This window comes from Armigeres subalbatus, chromosome 3 (genome assembly GCF_024139115.2).
Source record: "Armigeres subalbatus isolate Guangzhou_Male chromosome 3, GZ_Asu_2, whole genome shotgun sequence".
NCBI lineage: Eukaryota > Metazoa > Arthropoda > Insecta > Diptera > Culicidae > Armigeres > Armigeres subalbatus.
The window spans coordinates 303,651,884-303,667,189 of record NC_085141.1 but is presented as its reverse complement, the minus strand read 5'-3'; the positions used below and the strand labels follow the sequence as shown (position 1 = coordinate 303,667,189).

The following is a 15,306-nucleotide window of genomic DNA, read 5'->3' as shown; positions in this document are numbered from 1 at the left end:
AGTGAAATGTTGAACAATAAATTCGAAAGTGCATCACCCTGCTTCAATCCGTCTAAGGTCACAAACGAGGTTGCCACTTCGTCTGCAATCCGAATAATTGATTTCGAGCCATCCAGCGTTGCTCGTATCAGTCTAATCAGTCATTAAGTCTAATCGCCGGAAAACCATGTTCGGACATTCACCCTCATTCTTGTTTACGTTCGAAGCGGATACGTGAGAACGTTTCACTAATCCGCATTCCCGTTTTCGTTCGAACCAATTCTAACCATTCGATTTTTCGAACTTCACGCTTTCGAATGTTTGTCGTATTCCCGTTTTCGTTCGAATGCGTATTTTGATACCTTTTCAGTTCGTCACTCTGACCTTGCGAATTGAAGTGAGTTTATTGCAAACCAAGTTTGCAAAGTCGGTGTTCCTGGCGATACATCGGCTCCAGCATGGATAATCTCAAGTGTAAGTACTTTACGCTTAATTGCTACCGAACATAAATGTTTTTCGATTTTTTTTTATTTTAGGGCCCAGTGCTCCAGTGCTACGTTTCAATGGGCCAATGGATCTGTCTCTTCTGGGATCCTGGGATGATGGATGATGCCTGGGATGACCAGTCCAGCGCTTGCTTGCAGATTTCGTCTTCGCTCCACCTTCATTTACCCTCTCGTATTTCAGAATTTCCCTTGAAATTTAAAAATAAATTCCCGAAGTTATTCAGATTTTTTTCGTAGTATTCGACCGAACTTTCCATGAAATAAAAGAAAAGTTTCCGTGAAAATTAAGAAGATTTTTTCCTGGAATCTCAGAATAATGTCCCGAGGAAATGCAGAAGTGTTTTCCTAGGAATCTTGGAAGAATTTTCCGTAACAATTTTGAAAAGTTTGCCGTGGAAACAAAATCTGTGCAAAGGAATTTTACGGGGAAATTCAGTCTAATTTTCCGATAAAACATAAAATTGTTGACTGTGGAAATTAAGGAAAATTTTATGTGGAAATTCAGATAAATTTTTCCTGGAATCTCAGAATAATTTCCCGCAAAAAATCTAGAAGAGTTGTCCGTTGAAATTAAAAAAAAAATGAAATCCAAAAGAATTTCCCTTGAAATTTCAGAATAATTTCACGTAAGAACTTAAAAGAATTTCAATGAAATCCCAGACAATTTCTCGAGGAATCTCTGAAGAATTTTCCTTGGAAATAAAGTTGAATTTCCAAGGAAATTAAGATCGTTTTTTTCCTGGGATTTCAAAATAATGTCCGGTGGAGATTCAGAACTATTTCCATAGATATTCAGCAGAGTTTCTCGTGGAATATCAGATTTTTTTACTGGAATCGCAGAACAATTTCCTTCGAAAATACAGAAGAGTTGGCCGTGCAAATTCAGTAGGACATCCGGTGTAAACACTCGCGAACATTTTCCGAGCAAATTCTAAAGAATTTTTCCATGGAATCTCAGGAGTATTTTACGTGGAATTTCAGAATTCTTATCGGTGAATGCTTGAATAAAATTTACTGTGAAAATACAGAAGAGTTTTGTCTTGGGGATTCCGACAAATTTCTGAAAATGGAATTCCGTGGAATTTCTGAAGAGTTTCCTTGGAATACAGAAAACTTTTCCGTGAAAATTTGAAGGAATTCCTGGAGAAACTTACGAAGTAATTTCTGAACAAACTTCTTTAAGAACAGCCGAAGAAAAGTCTAAAAAAAATTCTGAAAGAAATCCAGGAGAAACTGCTTAAGAAATTCCTGGAGAAACTGTCGGAGGAATTTCTGGACGAACTCCTGAAAGGAACCCTATAGAGGAACTCCCGGAGAGATACTTAGAGAAACTCCCTGAGAAATTGCGACAGGAATTCCGAGAAGAGTTCCTGAAGTAACTTCCGGAGAAATTCTTGGAGGAACAACTGGGTGAACTTGCGAAGTAATTCCTGGAGGATCTTCCAAATTTATACCTGCGGGATGTTTTGAACAAATCACTGGAGGATCTTTTGAAGGAATTCCTGGAGGAATTCTCGAAGGAATTGCTGTCGAAACTTCCGGAGGAATTGTCGGAATAAAAATTCCTGGAGGAACTTCCAGAAAAATTCCTAAAGGAACTTCCGGAGAAATTCTTTGAGAAACTTCCGGAGGAATTCTTGGAGGAACTTCCAGAGGAATTCTTTGAGAAACTTCCAGAGAAATTCTTTGAGAAACTTCCGGAGGAATTCTTGGAGGAAACTTCCAGAGGAATTCCTGGAGGAACTTCCGGAGGAATTCCTGAAGGAATTTCCGGAGGAATTCCTGAAGGAATTTCTAGAGGAATTCCTGGAGGAACTTCCGGAGAAATTCCTGGAGGAATTTTCGGAGGGATTCCTGGAGGAACTTCCGGAGAAATTTCTGGAGGAATAGCCTGGAGGAACTTCCGGAGGAATTCCTGGAGGAACTTCCGGAGGAATTCCTGGAGGAACTTCCGGAGGAACAGCCTGGAGGAACTTCCGGAGGAATTCCTGGAGAAACTTTCGGAGGAATTCCTGGAGGAACTTCCGGAGGAATTCCTGGAGGAACTTCCGGAGGAATTCCTGGAGGAACTTCCGGAGGAATTCCTGGAGGAACTTCCGGAGGAATTCCTGGAGGAACTTCCGGAGGAATTGTCGGAGGAACTTCCGGAGGAATTCCTGGAGGAACTTCCGGAGTAACTTCCGAAGGAACTCCCGGAGGAACTTCCGGAGGAATTCCTGGAGGAGCTACTGGATGAATTCCTAGAAGAATTTCACGAGAAATTCCTGGAAGAACTTCCGGAGAAGCTCGAGATATCTTCCAAGCATTCCTCTCGCCTTTTCTCCAAGAACTTCTCCAGGAATTCCTCTAGCAATTTCTCCTAGAGTTCCTCCAGTAATTCCTTCGGGAAATGATCCAGGAATTGCTCAGGAAACTATTCCAGCAATTCCTCCAGGAGTTCAGGAACTCCTCTTGAAATTCATCCAAGAATTCCCTATGGATTTACTCCAGGAATCCTTCCAAAAGTTTTTCCAGGAGTTTCACCAAGAATTTCCCTCGCATTTCCCCCAAAAAATTCTCCAGAAACTCCTCCGGCAGAAACACCTCCGAAAACTGCTCCAGAAACATCCTCCTGGAGATTATTCAGGAGTTTCTCCTGGAGTTTCTTTAGGAAATCCTCACATTAATAAAGATTAAAAAAAAATTAGGAAATCCTTCTGGAGTTCCTCCAGAAATTCCTACTAGAGATCCTCCGGGAATTCCTCCAGAAACTTCTGGCATCCCTCCAGGATTTTTTCCTGCAGTTGCTCAAGGAATTCCTCCTGAAGTTTCTCCAGGAATTCATCGAAATACTTCTTCCGCAATTCCTCCAAGAATTACTTCATGAATTCCTTTAGAAACTTCCTCGGGAATTTTCCCAAGAAACTTCTTTGAGATTCATCTCCAAACTCATTCAGAATTCCTTCTGGAGTTCCTTTAAGAATTCGTTCTGGGATTCCTCCAGGAATTTCTCATGCAGTTCCTTCTGGAATATATCCTGGAATTACTTAATGAATACCTCTTCCTACAGCTATTCTTCATGAATTCCATTAATTCCTTCTTGATTTTCTCCAGGATTTTCTTCTGTAGTTCCTCTAGGAATTCTGCCTGAGAATTCCTCCAGAAATTATAGCGCGAACTCCTGGATAATCTTGGAAAATTCCTGGAGGAACTACAGGAGAAATTTCTGGAGGAACTCCAGGATGGGTTCGTTTTCTTCTATTTCTTGAACCCTTGATTCAAACCCTGTCCGTCGATCAATAACGGATCCAATGCAGCTACAACCTCTGTGTATTGCTTTCAAAGTAGTGTACAATTTAGTCAAACGTAACATTATGGCAGAACATGGTTTTCCGGCGAGCTGGAGTACAAAGAAGCTTTACCATTATCACAAGATCGAATATGCTTCCTGGGCTTTGTGGACGATATAAAGTATTGGGATTGACCGCCCTGACGTGCAAGAAGCTGTTGCGCCGTTTATGAGGGAGACAGTGAGGATTGGACTCACGATCAATACCAGCTAAACGAAGTACATGGTCGCTGGCAACAAACGTGAGTTCATTACTGGTGGTGGCAGTTAAGCGGTGCTGGATGGGGAAAAATTTGAAGTTGTGTACATTGGCATAATCAAACGAACATAATATTCAGTAGAAAACCACTTTGTCACTTTAAAAAAAAAGACAGGAACACCGTCTTCAACCAGAGGTCGTGCAGACTGAACCACCCCCCTGGCGTCCTATACTACCACAAGGGGTTTGACAATAGCCACCATGTCCACGGACGGTAGCTCATTACCGTCCGCTGTTATTGTACGAAAATAAACATTATGTACTTTGTTTACTATTTGTTTTGGTTAAATCTGAAAATTGTTTTCGAAATAATTTGCAAGATTTCCATCTTTGACCATGGGAATTATGTTATTTGATGATAAAATATAATAAACTAACGAATTTGAGTGAATCGATAGGTGAAATCAAACGCTACACGAAATCATATTTCGTAACTTGTTCTCCCGCTCCGAATCAAACAAGAGATATTATTATTGTTTATACTGTGATGAGCATCACAGTTGAAATGGTCCGGGGATGCAATTCGAACAACATTCAATAGTGAAATTGAAATGAAATAAATGGTGTGCAGAAAGATGTTTTAGGATTATATTTACATGCCCATAATAGCTGGTATTATTTTTGAATAATTTGAAAACATGTAGCCAACAATAGTTTGGATAAAATGTAGTTGCTTGTAAACGCACGATTCGGGAGAAGTACTTTTCAAAATGTATGCTGGACATATTCATGAAGATGTTCGCTACGCTGAAAAGCATGTCTTGCCACGGGGTTGGACTGAACAATTAACACCTAGCATGGGACAGAACACATAACACCCAGTGGACCAGTGTAGAATGTTTCGATCACGAAAAGTTTCCTCCTTACCGGGGCGGGAATCGAACCCACACTCCATAGCACATGCGTAGACGATTGCCGTCGCTAACCGCATGGTCATGAAGCCCGTGCTTTTTAGTTGCGCCCGTACTTTTTAGTTGCGCCCGTACTTTTTAGTTGGGTGAATCACGTTGAAATACGAACGAATCCACTAAAGGGGAGGATTTGAATTGAAAATGAGAATGAACACTATGAGTTATGAACCAGGAAAAAATGGAAGTGGAATATACATAGAACACTCCTTAGCCTAGCAGTAAAATGCGCGGCTATAACGCAAGACCATGCAGAAGTTGGCTGGGTTTGATTCCTGTGCCGGTCTAGGCAATTTTCGGTTTGGAAATTGTGTCGACTTCCCTGGGTATAAAAGTATCATCGTGTTAGCCTCATTATATACAAGTGCAAATATGTAACAACTGTGGAAGTGCAAGGAGGCGGCAATGTCCCAGTGGGAGATGTAATAACAATCAGAAGAAGAAGATATGCATAGAGGCGCTGAGAAACAAAAAGCATTCAGTTTATTCTCATGTTTCATTAAGTTCCAAACTCAAACCGAATCCTCATACTGCAACTCGAAAATTCCGTCCGTTTTTGCGCCTAGTTCCCCGCCAGATTGTCAGCTGCATCCGCACCATTCCTCCGCATGCATGCATGCACATCCTATCGGAAATCTACCTAACCTACCTACCAGATCATTTTCGTCAATCAGCTCCTAACAAACCTTTTTGGCGACCACCATTTCCACACAATCTGTATTCAACAGCATCGGATCATTCATACGGCTTGTTGAAATGGCACTCGTTGTCATGGTGGGATTATCTCTCCGGTAATGTGATGTGATACCGCTGGATTATCAATCCGATGGAAACGGCGCCGTCATTTCGTATCGCAAAACAAGATCCTCGTCGCCTCCCTCGCCGTGCGTCTTGAGTACTTCGGAACACCGTGAGCGTCTTCTGTGGACCACCGTCGGACTCCGTGTTTCTTGATGTGGATGCTCCAGTTGTAGGGCTAGCGTTTCCGGGCCGGGGATATTTAACTTTTCGGTGATAATTACTCCGCTTGCTTCACTCCTTTGAAGAAATATTCAAAACAATAACATTGTCAAACGACTTTTTGACAGTTTAGAATTGTTGCGAATTGTCATTTGATAGGGCAACACCTTTTCGCATACGTATCGTATACGTATTCGTAAAGCATTCGATCGAAAACGGGAATACTATTTTCGAACTCATTCGAATCGGAACGTTCGAACGAATGTCAGATACGGACGTAAACAAGAATAAGGGTGATCTGCCACAGCTCATTTCTCTTCACTGAATCGTACGCTGCTTTGAAATCAATGAACAGATGGCGCGTCTGCAAGTTGTATTCTCGGAGTTTATCAAGAATCATCCGCAGGCTAAACATCTGATCCGTCGTTGATCGGCCCTCATGGAAACCTGCCTGGTATTCGCCGACGAAGGACTCCTCAAGCGGTCACAGTCTGTTAAACAGCATACGCGACAGGATTTTGTACGCCAAGTTCAGAAGGATGATCCCTCTGTAATTGGCACAACCTACTCCGTGCCCTTTCTTATAGATTGGTCATATGAGGCCATCCAACCAGCCAGCCAACCTTCGTGGATATTTTCCCACAATCTGTTGACGTCGCCAGATCCGGTGACATCTCCTATCCGCTCGTCCAGCTTCTGGTGGTACTGTTCAGCAACTCCTTCAACTGACAAGCGTTGGATATTGAAACTCATCGTTCTGTTGTTTCGTGAATTCGTGACGCTGGAGAGTCGCGCCCGAATTTTTGCAACTACAAGGTAGTGATCCGAGTAGACGTTCGGACCTTACATCTATAACATCCGAGAAATGTCGTCCATCGAGCAGCACGTGGTATATCTATGAGCAAGTGTCTCCACTCGGATGTTGCCAGGTGTGTTTGCGGATATTCTTACGTGCGAAGTGGTACTGCTTATTGCCATCCCTCTAGCAGCAGCAAAGGTTACAAATCGCAGATGATTATCGTTGGTAGCGGAATGAAGGCTTTCCGTACCAATGACAGTACGAAAGAAACTTTCTCTTCCGATCTGCGCATTTGCATCCCCGATGACAATCTTTACATCGTGTGTTGGGCACTATCCGTAGGCCTTATCAAGGCTCTCATAGAACTCATCCTTCACGTCATCAGGTTTATCGTTCGTTGGGGCATAGATGCTGATCAGGCTATAGTTGAAAAATTTGTCCTTCATTCTCAATACGCATCGCTTATCGGCTTCCACCGGATAACACGCTTCATCTGCTTCCCGATAACCATGAAGCCAACTACTCGTTTTGCTCTGTCACCGCCGCTCTAGTAGATGTAGTACTTGAATGAAGTGTTCGCTATGGGATCCACCGCCGGAATTCACGTTCTCCACTGGCTGCCACACTCACGCCGACCTTCTGCAGCTGTCAGCCAGCAGCCCAACACGTGTGGGTTCATTCAAAGTTCTCACGTTCCAAGATCCGACTTTCCAATCGTTGTCCTTTCTTCGTTGCCGGGACTATTGCCGTTGAATCAATCCGTTTGCTCTACTTTTGCCTTTCTGGTAGCTGTAGAATCTTTGGTAGGCTCCCTTACCAGGGTTGCGCTACCTACATCGCGTTGAAGGGGCTGCCTTCTCGATGCTGACACGATGTAGCATGATGTGCACAGTTTAGTTTAGAGTCCCTTGCTGGCACTCGGACGATGATCAGCCGCTCATAACATGGAGAACAGACGCTCGATCAGATTTGCACCTTCGGAGAGGAGCAAATCCCCCCTTCCCTGTCAGCATACGACCATAGTTCCCACCGGGGTTGGTTACCCGATCTTCACTAAAGTTGCTCGTATCCCGGCCAGTGCCACGAGGAGAAAGAACCGCGAAATGGGGTCTATTTTATTCCTTCAGGTACGCGAAGTACCAATGGTACGCTTTACCCAGCATTTGCCGTACCAGTGGTTTTATGATGCCTATATATTTAACATATGGGACGATAGGGCCAATCCCTCAGGGCAAGACGAGCAAGGACCAAAAATTATACCAAAATACAGTGTGCTGCATTTATTTACAACGGGTGACACCTTTCTATGCAATGCATAGAATGCTATTGCAATTCTAGGGATTATGTTCAAATAATATTTCGCTTGAAAATGTCGTATTCTATGTTAATCATTGACAATATCTAAATTTGCCTAAAGCTAATTTTTACGATTAAAACCATATCCATCAAAACCATATCTGATTCTGGCAGAAACTATTTTTTCATTTTCATTTTGCAGCGTTTGGTGGGGCAATGAGAGCGCAGGTCAATCCAAAGCCGACAATAGAGAGGGTAATAGCAGAAGAGTCCTTGCAAACCACTTGAACGCCATGGGGTAGGATAAGGAAGGGGTGATGTGAGGTTCGGATTTGGAATCGATGATGATGGTTTGTTTTTGAGGGATATTAACTCAAGCGGTCATTCATCCCTAGGATTTGGAATCGACTCGACACTAATGCTAAATTTAATGGACTGCAGGGCTGGTAGCGATGAATGCCGTTCAAAATAGTGACTTTAGTGACCAGCGATGACGAAAAAGTGACCAAATAGTGACTTTTAATTGCCGAAAAAGTTACCAAATAGTGACTTTTGTATGAAGTTTTGAACCGGATATAGAGCTAAAAGTTGCAGGTATGATTCGTAGATTGCAAACTTGTGTTTTATCTTTGAAATCCTTATCTAGAATGGTATCAGAAATCAAGAAAAGGCAAAAGCAACAAAATTATGAGGATTACTTACTATTAGCCAATGACTGCGACACATTCATAAGTACTACAGAGTTGGATATTGAGGATGGTATTCATTGGATCAGCCAGAAGCTAGCAATGTTACCATGGTACCTCATATTAAGTAACACACCACGATAAGGTATCTACCAGGCGTCATGGGAACGAGTAGTGAGTTATAAGTTGTATCACAAAATTATGTTGATAATTACAACAAAACTTTTTTTTAAATATAATAGCCAAAGAATGATATAAAATGATCTGATTGACGCCTAGCCAGTGAACTATTTGGAATCACGATTTGAATATTTGTTTGAAAAATATAAAGTACACTGGATTCTGTTTTTACACGATTAACATTTTCCAAATTTTGCACTCAACCGCACGTGAATTATGTTTAGCGCATGTGAATTATCATGTGTAGAAATTTAAAAAAATATTTTACTTGTTATTAAACTATGTTTTAATAATAAATTTAAATGAAGTTTTTAGGATTTGAGTTTTTGAAATTTAGAAATTCTAATAAACTTTAATTTCTAAATGGCAGAATCTTTTTCATAAAAATGTGATATTTCTGAAATAATTTCAATCAAAAAATTTTGAATTTAGTGGCTTGTGCCAGAATTACTTTTGACATAACTGGGTCTACAATTATTTTTCGTGGCTTATCTCGGAGGGTCGCAAGACAGATTTAACAATCATAAATGAATTAAACAGTCATACTGTACTTTCTGTTACGACGCCGTTATCGCTCATTATTCTTCCTGACGTTGAGAAACATCAAACATCATTGTCATGTGACAAAACTGAGGCCTATCTTTGTCACCCTCCGTATTGACGCTCACCAACAGACGTAGTTCTGGTTCCAATACTCCTCAATTCTGTACTCTTTACTTGGGGTTAGACTTTCGCATTTTAATAAATTCCATTCGTGAAAAAAATATATCATAGTTGACATGAATCAAAAATAGTCTCACGATTTTCACAAGACACTTGGAACTTTTTTGGTGTATAATTCCCATTTGGTTTGGTTGATAATAATACAAATATAAAGTACAAATGATTTTTATTTTGAACTTTTCTACCACAGGCAATGCAAAAATAGTGACTTTAGTGACCATTTTCCGAAAAATAGTGACTTTAGTGACTTTTGGATGCAAATAGTGACTTTATAGTGACTAGACTCAAAATAGTGACCAAGTCACTAAAAAGTGACTCGCTACCAGGCAACCTAGTCAATGATCAAAGGCTAAAATTCTAGTACAACGTTGTTCTAGTTTTTAAAAGCAATTGCAAATTAATGTTTAAAATGCAATGTGTTCTTCTTTTGCCTTGGAAGCAGCTGATGTGGTTTGAAAGGTCATTTATGCAACGTACACACCAGTCAAACAGTTTGACGAACATTGACTCCGCCCCCAAGAAAACGCTTCGGTTGCTGCTTTGTTTGAACGTGTGTGAAGTTGTTCGAACAACCATTTGACAGTTAGCGGCTCGGTTGTAAAAAATTAAAACGGTTTGATTTTGGTTTGAGTTGTCGGGGGTGGAGTCAAGGTTCGCCGAACATGTTTGAGCATTTGTAGTGAAGTTGCACAAACCCCCATATATTTTGTGATGGTTGGTGCTCAAGTTGGCGCTTCGGTCGTTTGTGTGAGATATTGTTGGTCGAAGAAATTGATTGTTCGTGTCGCTGTTCGTGAAACTTGATGGATGTTTGAATAAACGAGAGGTGGAGTGGATGTTGGTCAAACTGCTTGACCGTGTGTACGTTCCATTAGTCATATAGTCCAATTATAAGTTTTTTAATTTGTTAGTTTTTTGTGACCACATTGAAAATATTGAAAAAATATTGCGTATTAGTGTTCTATTTTAAAACTTTTATGCATGCAGAATGAAAATAATTAATTTTGTTCGTTCTGGGTGTAGGTTATGCGTTCGTCAAATCACTTTGTTTACCTGAGTCATTGTTTCGTCAATGTTCTTAAGGTCTGAGGGAAACTCTCTCGCGGTAGAGCGCTATTTTCGTACTAAAATGTCTATAACTCTGAATTGGGAACGAATTTCGCTTATCCCAACTGACAATCTCTTTGAAATTTATCAAGGAATGTTCCTACAAAATTTCATGGAACTACTATTTCCCACATTTGAATTAAGCTCTATATACTGAACTATTGTAAAACTGAAATTTTCGCTTCTCTGTACCTCTCTCCGATTATTTGAGGCACAAAGGAACCGAATTTAGGGGCCCTCCTTAGCCGTGCGGTAAGACGCGCGGCTACAAAGCAAGACCATGCTGAGGGTGGCTGGGTTCGATTCCCGGTGCCGGTCTAGACAATTTTCGAATTGGAAATTGTCTCGACTTCCCTGGGCATAAAAGTATCATCGTGTTAGCCTCATGATATACGAATGCAAAAATGGTAACCTGGCTTAGAAACCTCGCAGTTAAGAACTGTGGAAGTGCTCAATGAACACTAAGCTGCGAGGCGGCTCTGTCCCAGTGTGGGGATGTAATGCCAATAAGAAGAAGAAGAAGAAGAAGAAGAAGAAGAAGGAACCGAATTTCGCAAAACCCAACTGACAAAAGTTTTGAATTTTTCCAACGATCATTTTGATGTAATAAAAAGTATATGTCACCACAATAAATTTTGAAGGAAGCTCTTTTTACTTCAACCAAGTTTTTTAAATTCCATACAAAAGTTACCATTTCGGGAGAGCAGCCAACAGCATATTTTCTTGTAAGGCACGGCAGGAAAGGAACGATGAGAGCGGTAAAAAGTCCGTCAACTTTGTATCTAGCGTGACACTAGAAAAACAAACGTATTCCTATTTGTGAACACGAGGATACCAAATATATAAAGTGAAATCAAATATAGGAACAATTGAAAATAAATATGACAAATAAGACAAATAGAACAAAAAAGCAAAATAAAACAAATAACAAAAATAAAGCAAATAAGACAAATTAGTCAAATAAGAAAACAAGACAAATGCCTACGGAAGTCCCCCCAGGTATTCTTCCAAAAATCCTCCAGAAGTTCCTCCGAGAATTCTTCCGGAAGTTCCTCCGGGAATTCCTCCGGAAGTTCCTCCAGGAATTCCTCCGGAAGTTCCTCCAGGAATTCCTCCGGAAGTTCCTCCAGGAATTCCTCCGGAAGTTCCTCCAGGAATTCCTCCGGAAGTTCCTCCAGGAATTCCTCCGTAAGTTCCTCCGCAAGTTCCTCCAGGAATTCCTCCGGAAGTTCCTCCAGGAATTCCTCCGGAAGTTCCTCCAGGAATTCCTCCGGAAGTTCCTCCAGGAATTCCTCCGGAAGTTCCTCCAGGAATTCCTCCGGAAGTTCCTCAAGAATTCCTCCGAACGTTCCTCCAGGAATTCCTCCGGAAGTTCCTCCAGGAATTCCTCCGAAGTTCCTCCAGAAATTCCTCCGGTAGTTCCTCCCAGAATTCCTCCGGAAGTTCCTCCAGGAATTCCTCCGAAAGTTCCTCCAGGAATTCCTCCGGAAGTTCCTCCAGGAATTCCTCCGGAAGTTCCTCCAGGAATTCCTCCGGAAGTTCCTCCAGGAATTCCTCCGGAAGTTCCTCCAGGAATTCCTCCGGAAGTTCCTCCAGGAATTCCTCCGGAAGTTCCTCCAGGAATTCCTCCAGAAGTTCCTCCAGGAACTCTTTCGGAAGTTTCTCCAGGAATTCTTTCGGAAGTTCCTCCAGGAATTCTTTCGGAAGTTCCTCCAGGAATTTCTTCGGAAGTTCCTCAAGAAATTCCTTCGGAAGTTCCTCCAGGAACTCCTTTGGAAGTTCCTCTAGAAATTCGTTCAGAAGTTCCTCCAGGAATTCCTTAAGAAGTTCTTCCAGGAATTCCTCCAGAAGTTCCTCCAGGAATTCCTTCAGAAGTTCCTTCAGAAGTTCCTCCAGAAATTCCTTCGGAAGAAATTCCTGGAGGAACTTCCGAACGAATCCCTGGAGGAACTTCCGAACGAATTTCTGGAGGAACTTCCGGAGGAATTTCTTGAGGAACTTCTGAAGAAATTCCTGGAGAAACTTCCAAAAGAGTTCCTGGAGGAACTTCCGAAGGAATTCTCGGAGGAGCTTCTGAAGGAATTTCTGGAGGAACTTCTGAAGGAATTCCTGGAGGAACTTCCGAAGGAATTGCTGGAGGAGCTTCCGAAGGAATTCCTGGAGGAACTTCCGAAGGAATTCCTGGAGGAACTTCCGAAGGAATTCCTTGAGGAATTTCTGAAGCAATTCCTGGATGAACTTCTGAAGGAATTCCTGGAGGAACTTCTGAAGGAATTCCTGGAGGAACTTCTGAAGGAATTCCTTGTGGAACTTCTGAAGGAATTCCTTGAGGAACTTTCGAAGACAATTCCTGAAGGAACTTCCGGAGGAACTTCCAAACGAATCCCTGGAGGAACTTTCGAAGGAATTTCTGGAGGAACTTACTTTATTTTTCTTCTTAGTCTTACTTGTCTTATTTGTCTTATTCGTCTTATTTGTCTTATTTGGCTATTTGTCTTATTTGGCCGGGGTTCTGCCAAATCGCACCAAGCGCCAACAAAAAATTAACCGTTTTTCTAACCAAACTTTCGGCTAGCAGATTCAATTGATCAAAAATCGTATCGGATGTGCCTCAACCTTATAACTGTGGATATCCTTCAACACATGTACGAATGAGTTGATATGAAATGACGTCCGTTTTCTTTTTGCAAGCAAAATACCGGCAGTCAGTCAAAAAGCCGCTTGGTGCGTTTTGGCTGAACCCCGACCATTTGTCTTACTTACACCAGCACCACTGATATCACCCAAATACTTTTCAAAGCTTGTGTGGAAACCTTGTACAGAAATCCTCTCTCGATATTTTCTAATGTTTTTCTAGAAACGGCTCATGTTTCCATTTTCCAAAACCCGCTGGAGTTTGTTTATTTTGATTTCTTCATTGCGTGATTGGTCGGCGCTGCTGTTGTTCTCTCGCCGCACCACTGCATGAGTGATATATTTCTCGCTTAACTTTTCAAAAGGTCCTAAGTAACATTTTTTTCATGAATTAATTTGAATACTGCAATCAATAGCTCTCATGTTGTTCTGTTGATTGCGCTATTCAAATTAATTCATGAAAAAAATGTTACTTAGGTCCTTTTGAAAAGTTAAGCGAGATTTCTTCCCCATTGTTGCCATTTCCTTTTGTTCTCCGTTTACGGCAAATTCTCAAGCAATTGTAAACTTCATAATGATGAAATAATTTTGGCGACACTGAAAGCGTCATTCTGGCGAGCTGAATTGGGCAATATTCTCTCTCAGAGAGTGCTACCACGTGCTTTTTTAACGGAAAACCCTCACCTCAGACCTTAAGCTATATCTACACTACAAACATAATGTAAGAAACTTGATTATGCATATGTACAACATGTGATAGATTTAGTTCGGAAAAGGTATTGGAGGGTAACCGCCCCTTCGGTGGGGTTTGATCCCACGACCCCAGTTCGCATGACAGGTGCTTTTCCCTACTAAGCTACGAAGGACCTCCGTCGTCCACCGCAGCTTAGCGGGTACTGATGAAACCAAATTCCCAGCACCAGGTACCAGCCGATCTCTCGCAATACATTTTCAGAACTAACTCTCTCAAATGTATTTTTGTACATCATGTCAACCAAGTAGGATGAGTATTTAGTATTGTCCGGCTCCTACACACTTGCTTCATCAGCAACGGCGCTCAATGAAGTAGGGTTGTGTGAGGTTGTGCCAGTTTGGTCGTCAGATCCCAACACGACCACACAAGCGAAGAGAGATCGCCACTCGAGATCAGTACATTCAAAGTTAATTGCCTATATGCCGGGTATTAAACCACCCGGAGTGGAAATTAATTACTATGTCTGAAACTTGATTATGCATATGTACAACATGTGATAGATTTAGTTCGGAAAAGGTATTGGAGGGTAACCGCCCTTCGGTGGGGTTTGATCCCACGACCCCAGTTCGCATGACAGGTGCTTTCCCTACTAAGCTACGAAGGACCTCCGTCGTCCACTGCAGCTTAGCGGGTACTGATGAAACCAAATTCAGCACCAGGTACCAGCCGATCTCTCGCAATACATTTTCAGAACTAACTCTCTCAAATGTATTTTGTACACATCATGTCAACCAAGTAGGATGAGTATTTAGTATTGTCCGGCTCCTACACTTGCTTCATCAGCAACGGCGCTCAATGAAGTAGGGTTGTGTGAGGATGTGCCAGTTTGGTCGTCAGATCCCAACACGACCACAAGCGAAGAGATCGCCACTCGAATCAGTACATTCAAAGTTAATTGCCTATATGCCGGGTATTAAGCCACCCGGAGTGGAAATTAATTACTATGTCTGAAACTTGATTATGCATATGTACAACATGTGATAGACCCCACCGAAGGGGCGGTTACCCTCCAATACCTTTTCCGAACTAAATCTATCACATGTTGTACATATGCATAATCAAGTTTCAGACATAGTAATTAATTTCCACTCCGGGTGGCTTAATACCCGGCATATAGGCAATTAACTTTGAATGTACTGATAATGTAAGATGTATCATGTAAAAGTCGAAACTGTTAAAGAATTTAG

The 15,306-nt window shown here is 41.7% G+C and overlaps 1 long non-coding RNA gene across 1 annotated transcript; it reads left to right on the top strand.

Annotated features, from left to right (window-relative positions):
- Positions 1 to 212: 212 nt before the first annotated feature.
- On the top strand, positions 213 to 710 carry LOC134220578 (uncharacterized). The gene is made up of 2 exons (XR_009981961.1): positions 213 to 453; positions 516 to 710. It is a non-coding gene; the product is annotated as an uncharacterized LOC134220578 (long non-coding RNA).
- Positions 711 to 15,306: the final 14,596 nt, after the last annotated feature.